We start from the raw sequence: 13,573 nt of genomic DNA, 5'->3' as shown, positions 1-13,573 counted from the left end.
TTGAATTAATACTACCACCCACAGTTTAATAATTAGCTCTATTACTCTTTCTCTTTTAAACTACACTTATGATAATAACACAAACGTCTCACTTATCTTTTTCACTGATTCATTATTGACACCACTACTTATCCTAACTGCCTGATTACTCCCCCTAATAATTCTAGCCAGTCAAAATCATCTATCAGCCGGGCTCTGTGGTTCAGCCTGTAATCCCGTGCTTTTGGGAGGCTGAGGTGAGTGGATTGCCTGAGCCTGCAGGTTCGAGACCCGCCTGGGCAGGCGAGACCTCATCTCTACAATAAATCAAAAAATCAGCCGGGTGTGGTAGCGCATACCTGTAATTCCGGCTACTCGGAAGGCTGAGGCAGAAGGATCACCAGAGCCCAGCAGGTCGAGACTGTGGTGGCCAGGAGTGGCCACTGCACTCCAGTCTGGGCAACAGAGTGAGACTCCAACTCAAAAAAAAAATCTATCAAAAGAACCACTTACATGGAAAAAACTATATAACTCTATGCTAGTTCTACTTCAAGTGTTCTTAATTATAACTTTCACCATTACAGAACTAATTCTTTTTTACATCTTATTTGAAGCAACTCTAATCCCCACCCTAATTATTATTATCCGATGAGGCAATCAAACAGAGTGATTAAACATCAGACTTTACTTTTTATTCTATACTCTAATCGGCTCACTCCCACTACTCATTGCTCTCATTTATGTCCAAAACTCTCTAAGCACATTAAATATAATAACTAATCTCCTTGTTACACAAAATCTTCCAAAGTTCAAAAAATTGAAGCTGGGGGACTCCTTGCTAACTTATTATGAAACCAGTTCAGTATCACCTTGATGCCAAAACAGGAAAGGACAAAACAAAAAATGAAAAACTACTGATCAACATTTATGATGAACATAGATGCTAAAATCTTCAACAAAATGTTAGCAAACAGCACATCAAAAAAGATAATTCATCATGATCAAGTGGGTTTATTCCAGGAATGCAAAGATGGTTCAACATCCATAAATAAATAAATGTGATTCACCACATAAACAGAATTAAAAACAAACACCATATAATCATCTCAATAGTTGCAGAAAAGGCATTTGATAAAACCCAACATTCTTTCAAGAAAAAACTTCAACAAGCTAGGCATCAAAGGAACATATCTCAAAATAATAAGCACCACATATGAAAAACCACATCATACTTAACTGAGAAAAGTTGAAATTATTACCTCTAAAAACTGGAACTACACAAAGATGCCTATAGTCACCACTCCTATTGAACATAGTAGTGGAAATATTAGCTAAAGCAATTAGTCAAGAGAAATAAACAAAAGCCATCTAAATTTGCAAGGAGTTTGATAGTCAAACTATCTCTGTTCACTGATGACATGATTATATGCCTAGAAAACTCTGAAGACTCCTCCAAGAGACTCCTAGACTTGATAAATGACTTCAGTAAAGTTTTAAGATACAAAATCAACATACAAAAATTTGTAGTATTTCTGTACACCAGTAATTGAGAACCAAATCAAGTTGAGAACCAAATCAAGTTGAGAACCAAATCAAGAGCTCAATGCAATTTACAATACACACACACACACACACACACACACACACACACACACACACACACAATACCTAGGAATATATTTAACCAAGAAGGTGAAAGATCTCTACAAGGAGAGTGACAAAACTTTGATGAAAGAGATTGTAGATGACATAAACAAATGGAATAACATCTCATGCTCAAGGATCAGAATAATTAATATTGTTAAAATGGCCATACTGCCCAAAGCAATCAAAAGATTCAGTGAAGTACCTATCAATTTACCAGCATCATTTTTAACAGAACTAGAGAAAACAATGCTAACGTTCATATAGAGCTAAAAAGAGCCTGCATAACCAAAGCAGTCCTAAGTAGAAAGAACTAATATGGAACCATCACATTGCCTGAATTCAAATTATACTACAACACTATAGTAACTAGAACAGTAAGGTACTGGTACAAAAATAGATAGATCAATAGAACAGAATAAAGATCCCCAAAATAAAACCATTTCTGCAACCAACTAATCTTTGACAAGGCTGACAAAATAAACAATGGGAAAAGACACTCTAGTCAATAAATGATGCTGATAAAATTGACTAGCCATATGCAGAATAATAAAGCTGCACTCCTAGCTCTCACATATTTTAAAAGTGGCTCCAAATGGATTAAAGACTTAAACAGAAGACCTGAAACTATAAGGAATTGTAGAAGAAAACCTTTTCTATATATTGGCCTAGACAAAGAATTTGTGATAAAAACCTCAAAAGAAAATGCAACAAAAACAAAAACATGCAAATTTCACATAATTAAACTAAAAAGCTTCTGCATACAAAACAAAATATTCAAAAGAATGAACAGAAAACCTACAGAATGGGAGAAAATATTCATAAATTATGCCACTGACAAAGGACTAATATCCAGAATCTACAAGGAACTCAAACAACTCCACAAGAAATAAATAAACAACCCCATTAAAATGTGGACAAACACTGGGCTCGGTGGCTCAACCTGTAATCCCGCGCCTTTGGGAGGCTGAGGTGAGTGGATTGCCTGAGCCCACGGGTTTGAGACCCGCCTGGGCAGCGAGACCTCATCTCTACAATAAATCAAAAAATCAGCCGGGCGTGGTAGTGCATGCCTGTAATTCCGGCTACTCGGAAGCCTGAGGCAGAAGGATCGCCGGAGCCCAGCAGGTCAAGGCTGCGGTGGCCGGGAGCAGCCACTGCACTCCAGTCTGGGCGACAGAGTAAGACTCCAACTCAAAAAAAAAAAAAAAAATTAAAAAATAAATAAATAAATTACAGTTTTGGATGGTAAAACTGATGCAACTGTCAGATATACAGTTGGCAAATATTTTGTCCCATTCTGTGAGCTGTCTCCCTGCAATTTTGATTATTCCTTTCACTTTGCAAAAGTTTTTCAGCTTGATGAGGTCCCACTTGTCTTATCTTATCTCTTGTCTTAATTCTTATGGCATGGGCATTAGCAGTTTTGATCAGGAAATGGTTGCCAGTTCCAATTTCCATAAGGGTGACTCCTGCATTTTCTCAGATTCTTATAGTTTGAGGTTTTATGTTTAGATCTTTGATCCATTTAGAGTTAATTTTTGTGTATGATGATAGGTAGGAGTCCTGTTTCAGTCTTCTGCATGTGATCAGCTGGTTTTCCCAGGACCATTTACTGAATAGGTTCTTCTCTCCCCCAGTGGTTTTTGTTGGAGGTTTTGTCAAAGATGACTTGGTTGAGAAACTGAGGTTTTGCTTCTGGAATCTCGATCCTGTTCTATTGGTCCATATGCTGGTTCTTGAACCAATATCAGGCTGTTTTGGTTATTGTAGCCTTATAGTAAAGTTTGATGTCTGGAAGTGTGAGACCTCCTGCTTTGTTTCTTTTGCTAAGGATTGTTTGGGCTATTTGTGGTCATTTATGTTTCCATATGGATTTATTTATTGTCATTTCCCAGTCTGAGAAGAAAGATGCTGGTAATTTACTAGGTATTGTATTGAATCTGTGGATTGCCTTCAGTAGGCATTTTTCCAATTGCTTGTGTCTTCTTGGATTTCTTTGAGCAGTGCTTTGTAATTTTCATTGTAAAAGTATTTAACTTCTCTGGTTAGAAAGATACCGAGGTATGTGGTGTGTGTGTGTGTGTGTGTGTGTGTGTGTGTGTGTGTGTGTGTGTGTGTGTGTGTGTGTGTCGTGAATGGGATTGTGCTTTTTATTTGGTTCTCTGCCCTCTTGTTGTCAGTATATAAGAATACAACTGTCTTTTGCACATTTATTTTGTACCCAAGACTTTTCCAAAGTACTTTATCAGTGCAAGGAGGTTTTTAACAAATTATCTTGGATTTTCAAGGTATAGGATCATATCATCAGTAAAGAGGGATAACTTAACTTCCTCTTTTCCTATTTGAATACTCCTGATTTCCATCTCTTGTCTAATTGCCCTAGCTAGGAATTCTATCTCTTCTCTAATTTTCTAGCTAGCAATTTTAGCTAGGAATTACAACTCTAGGAATGTTGAACAAGAGGGGTGAGAGTGGGCAGCCTTATGTTGTTCTGATTTCCATGGAAAATGTTTCCAGTTTCTATCCATTTAGTAATAGGCTAGCTGTGGGTTTATCATAGATGGTGCTTAGTATTTTGAGGTATGCTCCTTCTATACCTAGGTATTTGAGGGTTTTTAATCAAGAAGAAATGCTGGATTTTATCAAAAGCTTTTTCTGCATCTAATGAGATAATCATGTGGTTCTTGTTTTTACATCTGTTGATGTATTTAATTATATTTATGGTCTTGTGGATATTGAACGAGCCTTGCATCGTGGGGATGAAACCGACTTGGTCATGGTGGATGATTTTTTAAAAGTGTTGTTGGATCCTATTTGCTAGAATCCTGTTGAGAATTTTTACACTGATGTTCATTAAAGAAATTAGCCTGTAGTTTTGTTGTTGTTGTTGTTGTTGGATCTTTACCCAATTTGGGCGTCAGTGTGATGTCAGTCTTTAAAAATGATTTGGGTAGAATTCTATCTATCTCAATTGCCTGGAATAATTTCAATAGGATTGGTATCAGCTCCTCCTCATACATTTTGTAGAATTCTGCTGGAAATCCATCTGGTCCAGGGCTTTTTTGAGCAGTTTTCTTATATTGGAGTCCATTTTCTGTGTTGTTATTGGTTTATTTAGTGTCTCAATGTCTTCTTGCTTCAACCATGGGGGGTTGTGTAATGTCAGAAAGTCCTTCATGTCATTTAGGTTATCAAGTTTGTTTCCATACAGGTGTGCATAGTGATCTCTGATAATCTTCTGTATTTCTTCAGGTAAATTGTGATTTTTATCTTTTGTATTTCTGGTTATGTTTATTTGGGCTTTTTCTTACCTTTTCTTGGTTATTTTGGCTAGGGGTCAATCAATCTTGTTAATTCTTTCAATGAACCAACTTTTTGTTGTGTTGATGTTTTCTATGATATATTTTATCTGCTATGTCCCATATTTGGGCATTTACTTTGGTGATCTGGATTCTTCTGCTAAAGTTAGAGTTATGGTGGTCTTGTCTTTCCAGTTCACTTAGGTGATTTGTGAGGCTGTTAATTTGTTATCTTTCCATTTTCTTGATGTGTGTTCATAGAGATATAAATTCTCCTCTTAGAACAGTTTTCATGGCATCGCAGAGGTTTGGGTAAGATGTTTCTCCATTTTCTTTTGTTTCCAAGAATCTTTTAATTTCATTTTTGATTTTGGTGTTGACCCAGTAGTCATTCAGCATCTTGCTGTTGACTGTTCATGTCTTTGTGGGTTTTGAGGAAATATTGTTGGTGTTGTTATTTTTTTAATTCCACTGTAGTCTGAGAAAGTTCATGGCAATATCTCAACCTTATGTAATTTGTTTTTGCTTGACTGATGGTGGAAGATGCAATCAATCTTAGAGTGGTTCCATGTGGTGGTGAGTAGAATGTATATTCTGTGGTTGTTGGTTGGAATATTCTGTAGGAATCAATTAAGTCAATTTGGTTGAGTGTCAAGTTGAGATTCTGGATCTCTTTGTTGATATTTAACCTCAATGATCTATCTTGGATTGTTAGTGGGGTATTTAAGTCTCCAGTTATAATAGAGTTAGAGTCACTATCTTTCTTTCAGTTTGCTTAGTAGTAGCTTTATAAATGCTGGTGCTTCTGTGTTGGATGCATATATGTTTAGGATGGATATTTCTTTTTTTTTTTTTTTTTTTTTTTGAGTTGGAGTCTCACTCGGTTGCCCAGACTGGAGTGCAGTGGCCGCTTCCGGCCACCACACACTCGCCTGCTGAGCTCCAGCGATCCTTCCACCTCAGCCTTCCAAGTAGCCGGAATTACAGGCATGCGCTACCATGCCTAGCTGATTTTTTGATTTATTGAAGAGATGAGGTCTCGCTGCCCAGGCGGGTCTCGAACCCACGGGCTCAGGCAATCCACTCACCTCAGCCTCCCAAAGGCACGGGATTACAGGCTGAGCCACCGAGCCCAGCTAGGATGGATATTTCTTATTGATGAATTGAAACTTTTATCATTATGTAGCATCCTTTCATTTTTTTTTTAACTTTCAATAGCTTAAAGGTTGTTTTGTCTGACATTAAGATCGCAACTCCTACTTTCTTTTGTGATCCATTTGCCCAGAAACCTGCTTTCCATCACCTGTGGTGAGATGAGTTTCCTTCACTTGTGCTTCACTTGTGGTGAGATGAGTTTCCTGAATGCAACAAATAATCGGGTCATAGTTTTTAACCAGCTTGCCATTCTGTATCTTTTCAGTGGGGCATTTAGTCCATTCACATTCGGGCTGATTATTGAAATGTGATTGTTTATCCCCACCATGAGATACTTATAAAGCATTTTATTTGTTTGCTTTCTTTTAGCTTTGGAGTGGATGTACGTATGTGTTTTCAAACTTGCTGTTGTGATGTATTCTCTGTTGATTGTGTTCTGCTGTTCTCTTGGGAAATGTGTGGCCATTTTTTTTTTTTATTTCTTTTGTGCATAATACCTTTTTAAGTATATCCTGTAGAGCTGGTCTGGAAGCTGCATAATCTCTTAGGGGTTGGATGTCTGGGAAGGATTTTAATTCTCCATCACTGATGAAGCTGAGCTTGGCTGAGTAGGAAATTCTTGGTTGAAATTGTTTAACTTTGAGGACTTTGAATATTGGACTCTAGTCCCATTAGCTTGTTTCTGCCAATAGGTCTGCTGGTATACTGACTGGTTTTCCCTGCTGTGTAGTCTGACCTTTCTCTCTTGCTGCCTTGAGGATTTTTTCTTTTGTGCCTACTTTGTGTAGGTGAATTACTATGTGTCTAGGAGTTGGTCTTCTCATTTGATGTCTTGTGGAAGTTCTCTGTATCTCTTATGTTTGGCTAGTCACATCTCTAGTGAAATGGGGGAAGTTTTCTTTGATAACCTCCTAGAATACTTGCTCCAAGGTGTTCTCCATTTCTCTTTTTTTCTTCTGGAATAACAATCAGGCATAGGTTTGACCTCTAGATAAAATTATACATCTCTTGTAGGCTTTTTTATTTCTTGGTGAGCTTTCTTTCTATATTTTTTACAGATCAGGTTAATTCCATGACCTGGTCTTCAAGTTTTGAGACTCTTCCCTCTGCTCGATTAATTCTGCTTTCCATGCTTGTCATCTTGTTATTTCCTGAATGAAATTTTTTATAGCCAAAATCTCTGTTACAAATCCTTTCAGTGTTATATCTTGTCTTTCTTGAGTTTTGTTCACTCTTTCCATCCATATCTTAGTCCCTGTTGTATTCTGGGGGCAGTCATTGGTGACTTCTATTTTGGGGGCTCTGAGGTCTGATTTTTCTGGCATATTCTCTTTGTTACACTGGAAATTTTCTGTGGTCTTCTGTTGACTTTTCCTCATTTGTGACAGATCTCTTTTTCTCTTTAGTTCCATTGTTTAGTGTTAGCGGGTGAAGTTTTCACTTCTGATGTTTACTCAGTCCTATATTCTTTCCCAAACAGGGCCCTGAATTTGTTCTATTTTGAAACAGGACTGTCAGTGGGAAACTTTGCTGTCTCTTACAGTTTTGAGAGTTAAATAGCTAGGATTCAGAAATGACTTGCAATTCACAATGTTCACTGATTGTGACATGGGTTCCCTGAGACCCACTCCCCACCACCACTCTATATGATGATGCAGTGAATATGTGTGTATACTCCATGAGTTCAAGATACTGCAACAGTAATGAGGACAACAGAGAAGAGTAGAATGAAATAAGATGGATAAAAGTCTTTTTAAAATGAAAAAAAAGCAAAGAATAATGAAAGCAGAAACCAAAGCAAAAATCAATTGAACACACACACTCACAGAGAGACATACATGCACACCAAAGCAAACTGGAATAACTACAAAGGAAAACAGAACAACAGCAACAAAAACCAAGAAAACCAAGCACACACACACCCAGCACAAAATGAATGGAGAAGAAAAAGAAAAAAAAGGAAAAAAACAGAGAAAAAAATAGGAATTCAGATTGAACCCTCACACATATATTCACACACATTAAACTAAAAAAGAGAAGAACAAAAGAACAAAACCAATCAACCAAAAAAAAAACTGAAAGATGAACACTCAATCATTCACACACATACATAAACAGAAAACACAAAACAATAGAAGAAGGAGAAAAAAGGGGGGGATGCAGGTCAAACCCTAACAAACACATTCATGCACAAAGGATAAACACAAAAATTTTAAAAGCTAAGAAATAGACAAAATTTTTTTCAAAACCTGCCTTCTTTTGGCAGGTTCTGTAATTATTTCTGTCATCTGCTTTTCTGCTGTTTTCTGCAGAGCTTCAACTTCTTTCACTTTCTCCCCAGTGTCTGAACCAGGGAAGGAGGAGGGAGAAGTGGGGGTGAGTGGGCTTCAGTCCTCCCCCCGCCCCTCATCATATGCTCAGGAGGCCCCTCTGGTGGGGAAGTGTGGTATTGTCTCTTCCCCAGGTACTGATGGGGGGGTGCCCCATCCAGGCCTATCCTGGAGTGGAGTTCTTCTATCGTGGCTGACATTCAGGCTCTGCCTGGGTTCATCTCTCTCAGTCATGTCCCAGCCATGTGGGTCTGATGTTCAGAGGATTGCTGGAGAGGAGGGGCATTGGGTCAGCCTCAGACTCACCACTGATCTCTTTGGAGGTCTTCCTCATCCTTTACTGGCCACACCCTGTGTCCCACAGCTGAATCAAGGTAGGGGATGGGGCATCTTAGACTCAATACTCATCCTGTCCCTCTAGAGTTTGTGATTTCAGGATATTCCCTCTGGTTCACAATCAACCCCTGAGTAGTTGATCCACCAGTCACAGATAATGGGTTTGTTGCTCTGTGGTGAGCAAGCCAGACCACTTTAATGTCCCATTTTCAAGATGGTGGCAAGGTGCCTCCAGTGGAGCTGTGCCTCTGGGCTTCCTCCATAGCCCTTGTAGCCAGGTACCTGCAGTGGTGATGCAGAGTCTGGAGCCGTCAATCTTTCTTGCGGTAGTGGTGAAGCAGAGCCTGGAGCCGGTAGTCTTTCCCCACAGCTTCTTCCCAGCAAGACTTTTGTCAGTTAAAAAAAATTGGTACTAGGCTTCTGCAACCCAGGAAGCACTAGGGACCAAGCAGAGCAGCTGCAGTCACAGTTGCTTCACCAGGAGATACCTGGCCATTTGCTCATGGGCTCCCACTTAGTCTCTCCTAGCATCTTCTTCTCAGGAAGGGTTTTGTTGATTAGAAAAAAGAAAGAAAGAAATGGCACTCAGTTTCTGCATCCTGGGAATCACTGGGCTCCAAGCTGAACAACTGCAGCACCAGCTGCTTCACCAGGAGAGCCTTAGCCAGTTGCTCCCAAACCCTCACTCAGTAAGCCACTCACATGCACAAAACCTTCCATATCCTTACTCACTCTCACTGGGACTTGCATAGTCTGACTGGTTCAGTAACGATCTTCCTCTCCTCCATCTTTAATTTTTTAATAAATATATTTGTTTTTAGAGCAGTTCTAGATTTACGGACAAATTGAATAGAAATTACAGACAATTCCTATATATGCCTCATCTGCCAACACACATACACAATTTCCTCTATGGTCACATCTTGCATTAGTGTGTTGTAAGTGTTAGCCAATATTAACACATTTTTATCAACTGAAGTCCATGGTTAATTATATACATAGTTCACTCCTCGTGTTGTATATAAGTACTCTAAGGGTTTTAACAAATATATGATGGCATATATACACCATTACAGTATCATAAAGAATAATTGCATTGTTCCAAAAATCTCCAGTATGCCAACAAACTAAATCTTCAAGAAAATAAAGAGATAACCCAAAAATGGGGAAAAAATATTTGCAAGCTATGTATCCAACAAAGATCCACATCCAGGATCTATAAATAACACAAATAAATCAACAGGGGAAAAAATAATAACCCCACCAAAAAGAAAGCAAAGACCTTGAATGACATTCTTCAAGGAAGACACCCAAGCAGCCAACAAACATGAAAAATTATCAGCTTCACTAATCGTCAGAGAAACACTCAAAACTATGAGATATTACCTCATACAAATCAGTATGGCTATCATTAAAAAATAAAAAGCCAGCAGGTGTTGGCAAGGTTGCAGAGAAAAGGGAACACTTGTACACTGTTGGTGAGAATGTAAGTTAGTTCAACCTTTGTGGAAAGGAGTGTAGCATTCTCTCAAAGAACTAAATATTAAGTTACCATATGATCCAACAATTCCAATTCTGGGAATATACCCAGAAGAATATAAATCTCTCTACTAAAAAAACACCTACACATATATGTTCATTGCAGCACTATTCACAATAGCCAGATGTCCATAGAAAGTGAACTGGATAAAGAAAATATCCATATACACAGTGAAATTCTATGCAGCATTAAAAAAAATCATGTCCTTTGCAGCAACATGGAGGCAACTAGAGACCATCATTCTAAGTGAACTATCACAGAAGCAAAAAACTGAAAACCACATGTTCTCACTCATAAGTAGTCTCTAAACATTAGGCCTGTGAGCACAAAGATGGGAAAAACTGAAGGTGGACACTAATAGTCAGGGGAGAGAAGAAGGAGGAACAAGGGGCACACAGCCACCCACTGGGTACCCTGTCCATTACCAGGGTGAGAGATGGCTCATAGATGCCCAAGCCTCACCAGCATGCGGTTTACTTATGTTGCAAATCCTCACATGTACCCAACAACTCTAAAATTTTTTAAAAATAAATTCCATTTGCTCCACCTATTTATCCCTCCTTCCTTATCCCCAGATTCCTGGCAAACACTGATAACTTTGCCTCTATTGTTTTCCTTTTTTCCACACATGTCATACAGTTGAGATCATACAAAATATAGTCTTTCATGTTGGCTTCTTCCACTTATCAATAGACATTTAAGCTTCTTCCATGTCATTTTGTCATTTGAGAGCTCACTTTTTAAATCACTAAATAATAGTCCATGGTATGAATGTACTACAGTTTGTTTAGTCATTCACCTACTGAAGGACATCTTCGTTGCTTCTAAATTTTGGCAATTAGGAATAAAGTTACTATAAATATCCGTGTATAATAGGTATGTGTGTGGACATAAGTTTTCAACTCATTTGAGTAACTACCAAGAAGTGAGGTTACTTGATTATATAATTAGAGTATATCTAGTTACCAAAAAAATGTGCTAAATAATCTCCCAAAGCGACCGTACCATTTTGAATTTGCACCAACAATAAATGAAAATATCTGTTGCTCCACATTCTTGCCATCATTTGGTATTATCAGTATTTTGGATTTCAGTCATCTAATAGGTATATAGTGGTATTATATTATTGTTTAAATTTGCAATTTCTTAGTGATATATTATGCTGAGGATTTTTTCATATGCTTACTTGCTATCTGTATGTATTTTTAGTATGATAACTATTTAGATCTTCTGCCCATTTTTAACTTGGTTGTTGCTTTTATAATTGTTGAGTTTTAGGAATTCTTTATATATTTTAGATACCAGTCCTTTATCAGATATGTGTTTTGCAAATATTTCCTCCTAGTCTATGATTTATCTTTTTATTCTCTTGTCTTTTATGAAACAGAAGTTTTCAACTGTATTGAAGTCCAACTTCTCAATTTTTTCTTTTTTTTAATGGTAAATTTGTTTTGCATATATGTTTTTATTTTAAGGATGTGGGGTACAATTCAGGATTACGTAAATAAGTGGTCATTTTATGGGTAATCTCTGAATCTCCCTCTGGTCTCCACTACACCTGGTTTGAGATCATGTATCCTTATTGATGTTATGTGCCCCGCCTCCCCTGGCAGTTTCATAATATTATGAAATGCTCAGGGTCAGCCAGTTTTCCCAGCACCATTTACTGAATAGGTCCTCCTCTCTCCAGTGGTTGTTGGTGGAGGCTTTGTCAACGATGAGTTGGTTGAGAAATTGAGGATTTGCTTCCTAGGAGTATACCCAGAGGAACTCAAATCAATCAGGTATCACAAAAGATACCTGTACACACATATTGCAGCACTATTAACAATAGCAAAAACACGGAACTAATAATGCTGTCCATTGAAATTGAACTGAATATTTAAAATGTGGTAAATATGAACAATGAAATACTACACAGTCATAGAGAAGGATAAAATTATGGACTCTGTAGCAGCTTGGATGGATTTTGAGTCTATAATACTCGGTAATCTATCATAGAAACAAAGAACTGAGTACCATATGTACTCACTCATAAGCGTTTATTTTGTACCCTGAGACTTTGCCAAAGTCCTTTATTAGCGCAAGGAGGTTTTTGACAGATTCTCTGGGGTTTTCATATAGGATCAAATCCTCAGCCAAGAGGATAGTTTAACTTCATCCTTTTCTATATGGGTATACTTGATTGCCTTCTCTTGTCTGATTGCTCTAGCTAGGTCTTCCAACACTAATGTTGAACAGGAGGGGTGCGAGTGAGCAGGAAGTCTTGTCTTGTTCTGGTTTTCAGTGGAAATGCTTTCAGTTTCTGTCCGTTTAGCAATATGTTGGCTGTAGGTTTATTGTAGAAGGCTCTTACTATTTTGAGTGGTGTTCCCCCTATGCCTAGGTGTTCAAGAGTTTTTAGCAATAAGAGATGCTGGATTTTATCAAAAACTTTTTCCGCACCTAATGATAAGTCATGTGGTTCTTGTTTTTACATCTATTGATGTATTTAATTATATTTTTGATCTTGCAAATGTTGAACCATCCCTGCATCCTGGGGATGAAACCTTCTTGGTCATAGTGGATGATTTTTAAAATGTGTTGCTGGATCTGATTTGCTACAATCTTGCTGAGAATTTTTGCATCTATGTTCATCAGGGATATTGGCCTGTAGTTGTCTTTCTTTGTTGGATCTTTACCCAGTTTGGGTATCCATGTGATGTTAACTTCATAAAATGATTTAGGGAGAGCTCCATCTTTCTCAATTGCCTGGAACACTTTCAATAGGATTGGTATCAGCTCCTCCTTGTACGTTTTGTAGAATTCTGCTGGAAAGCCATCTGGTCCAGGATTTTATTTTTAGGTAGTTTTCTTGTGACAACTTTCTGTGTTGTTATCGATCCACTTAGGGCCTCAATTTCTTCTTTCAACCTTGGGAGACTGTGTGATGTCAGAAAGTCGTCCATTTCATTTAGGTCTTTGAGTTTATTTCCATACAGGTATGCATAGTAGTCTCTGATAATCTTTTGTATTTCCTTGAGGTCAGTTAGGTCCAGCAAGATGTCAGATTCAGAAATGTCTCTTATGTCTTCTTTGTGTGTGTGTGTGTGTGTGTGTGTTTTATTTGGAGTCTCACTATGTCACCCAGACTGGAGTGCAGTGGCCGAACCTGCGGGCTCAGGCAATCCACTCACCTCAACCTCCCAAAGGCGTGGGATTACAGGTTGAGCCACCGAGCCTGGCTATTTTTTTTAATCAATATTTTTTATTATGATATTGTGGGGTACAGTTAAGGGTTAGGTATA

This window comes from Carlito syrichta, unplaced genomic scaffold (genome assembly GCF_000164805.1).
Source record: "Carlito syrichta isolate Samal-C Ts95f unplaced genomic scaffold, Tarsius_syrichta-2.0.1 Scaffold314855, whole genome shotgun sequence".
Taxonomy (NCBI): Eukaryota; Metazoa; Chordata; class Mammalia; order Primates; family Tarsiidae; genus Carlito; species Carlito syrichta.
This window is presented reverse-complemented; position numbering follows the sequence as displayed.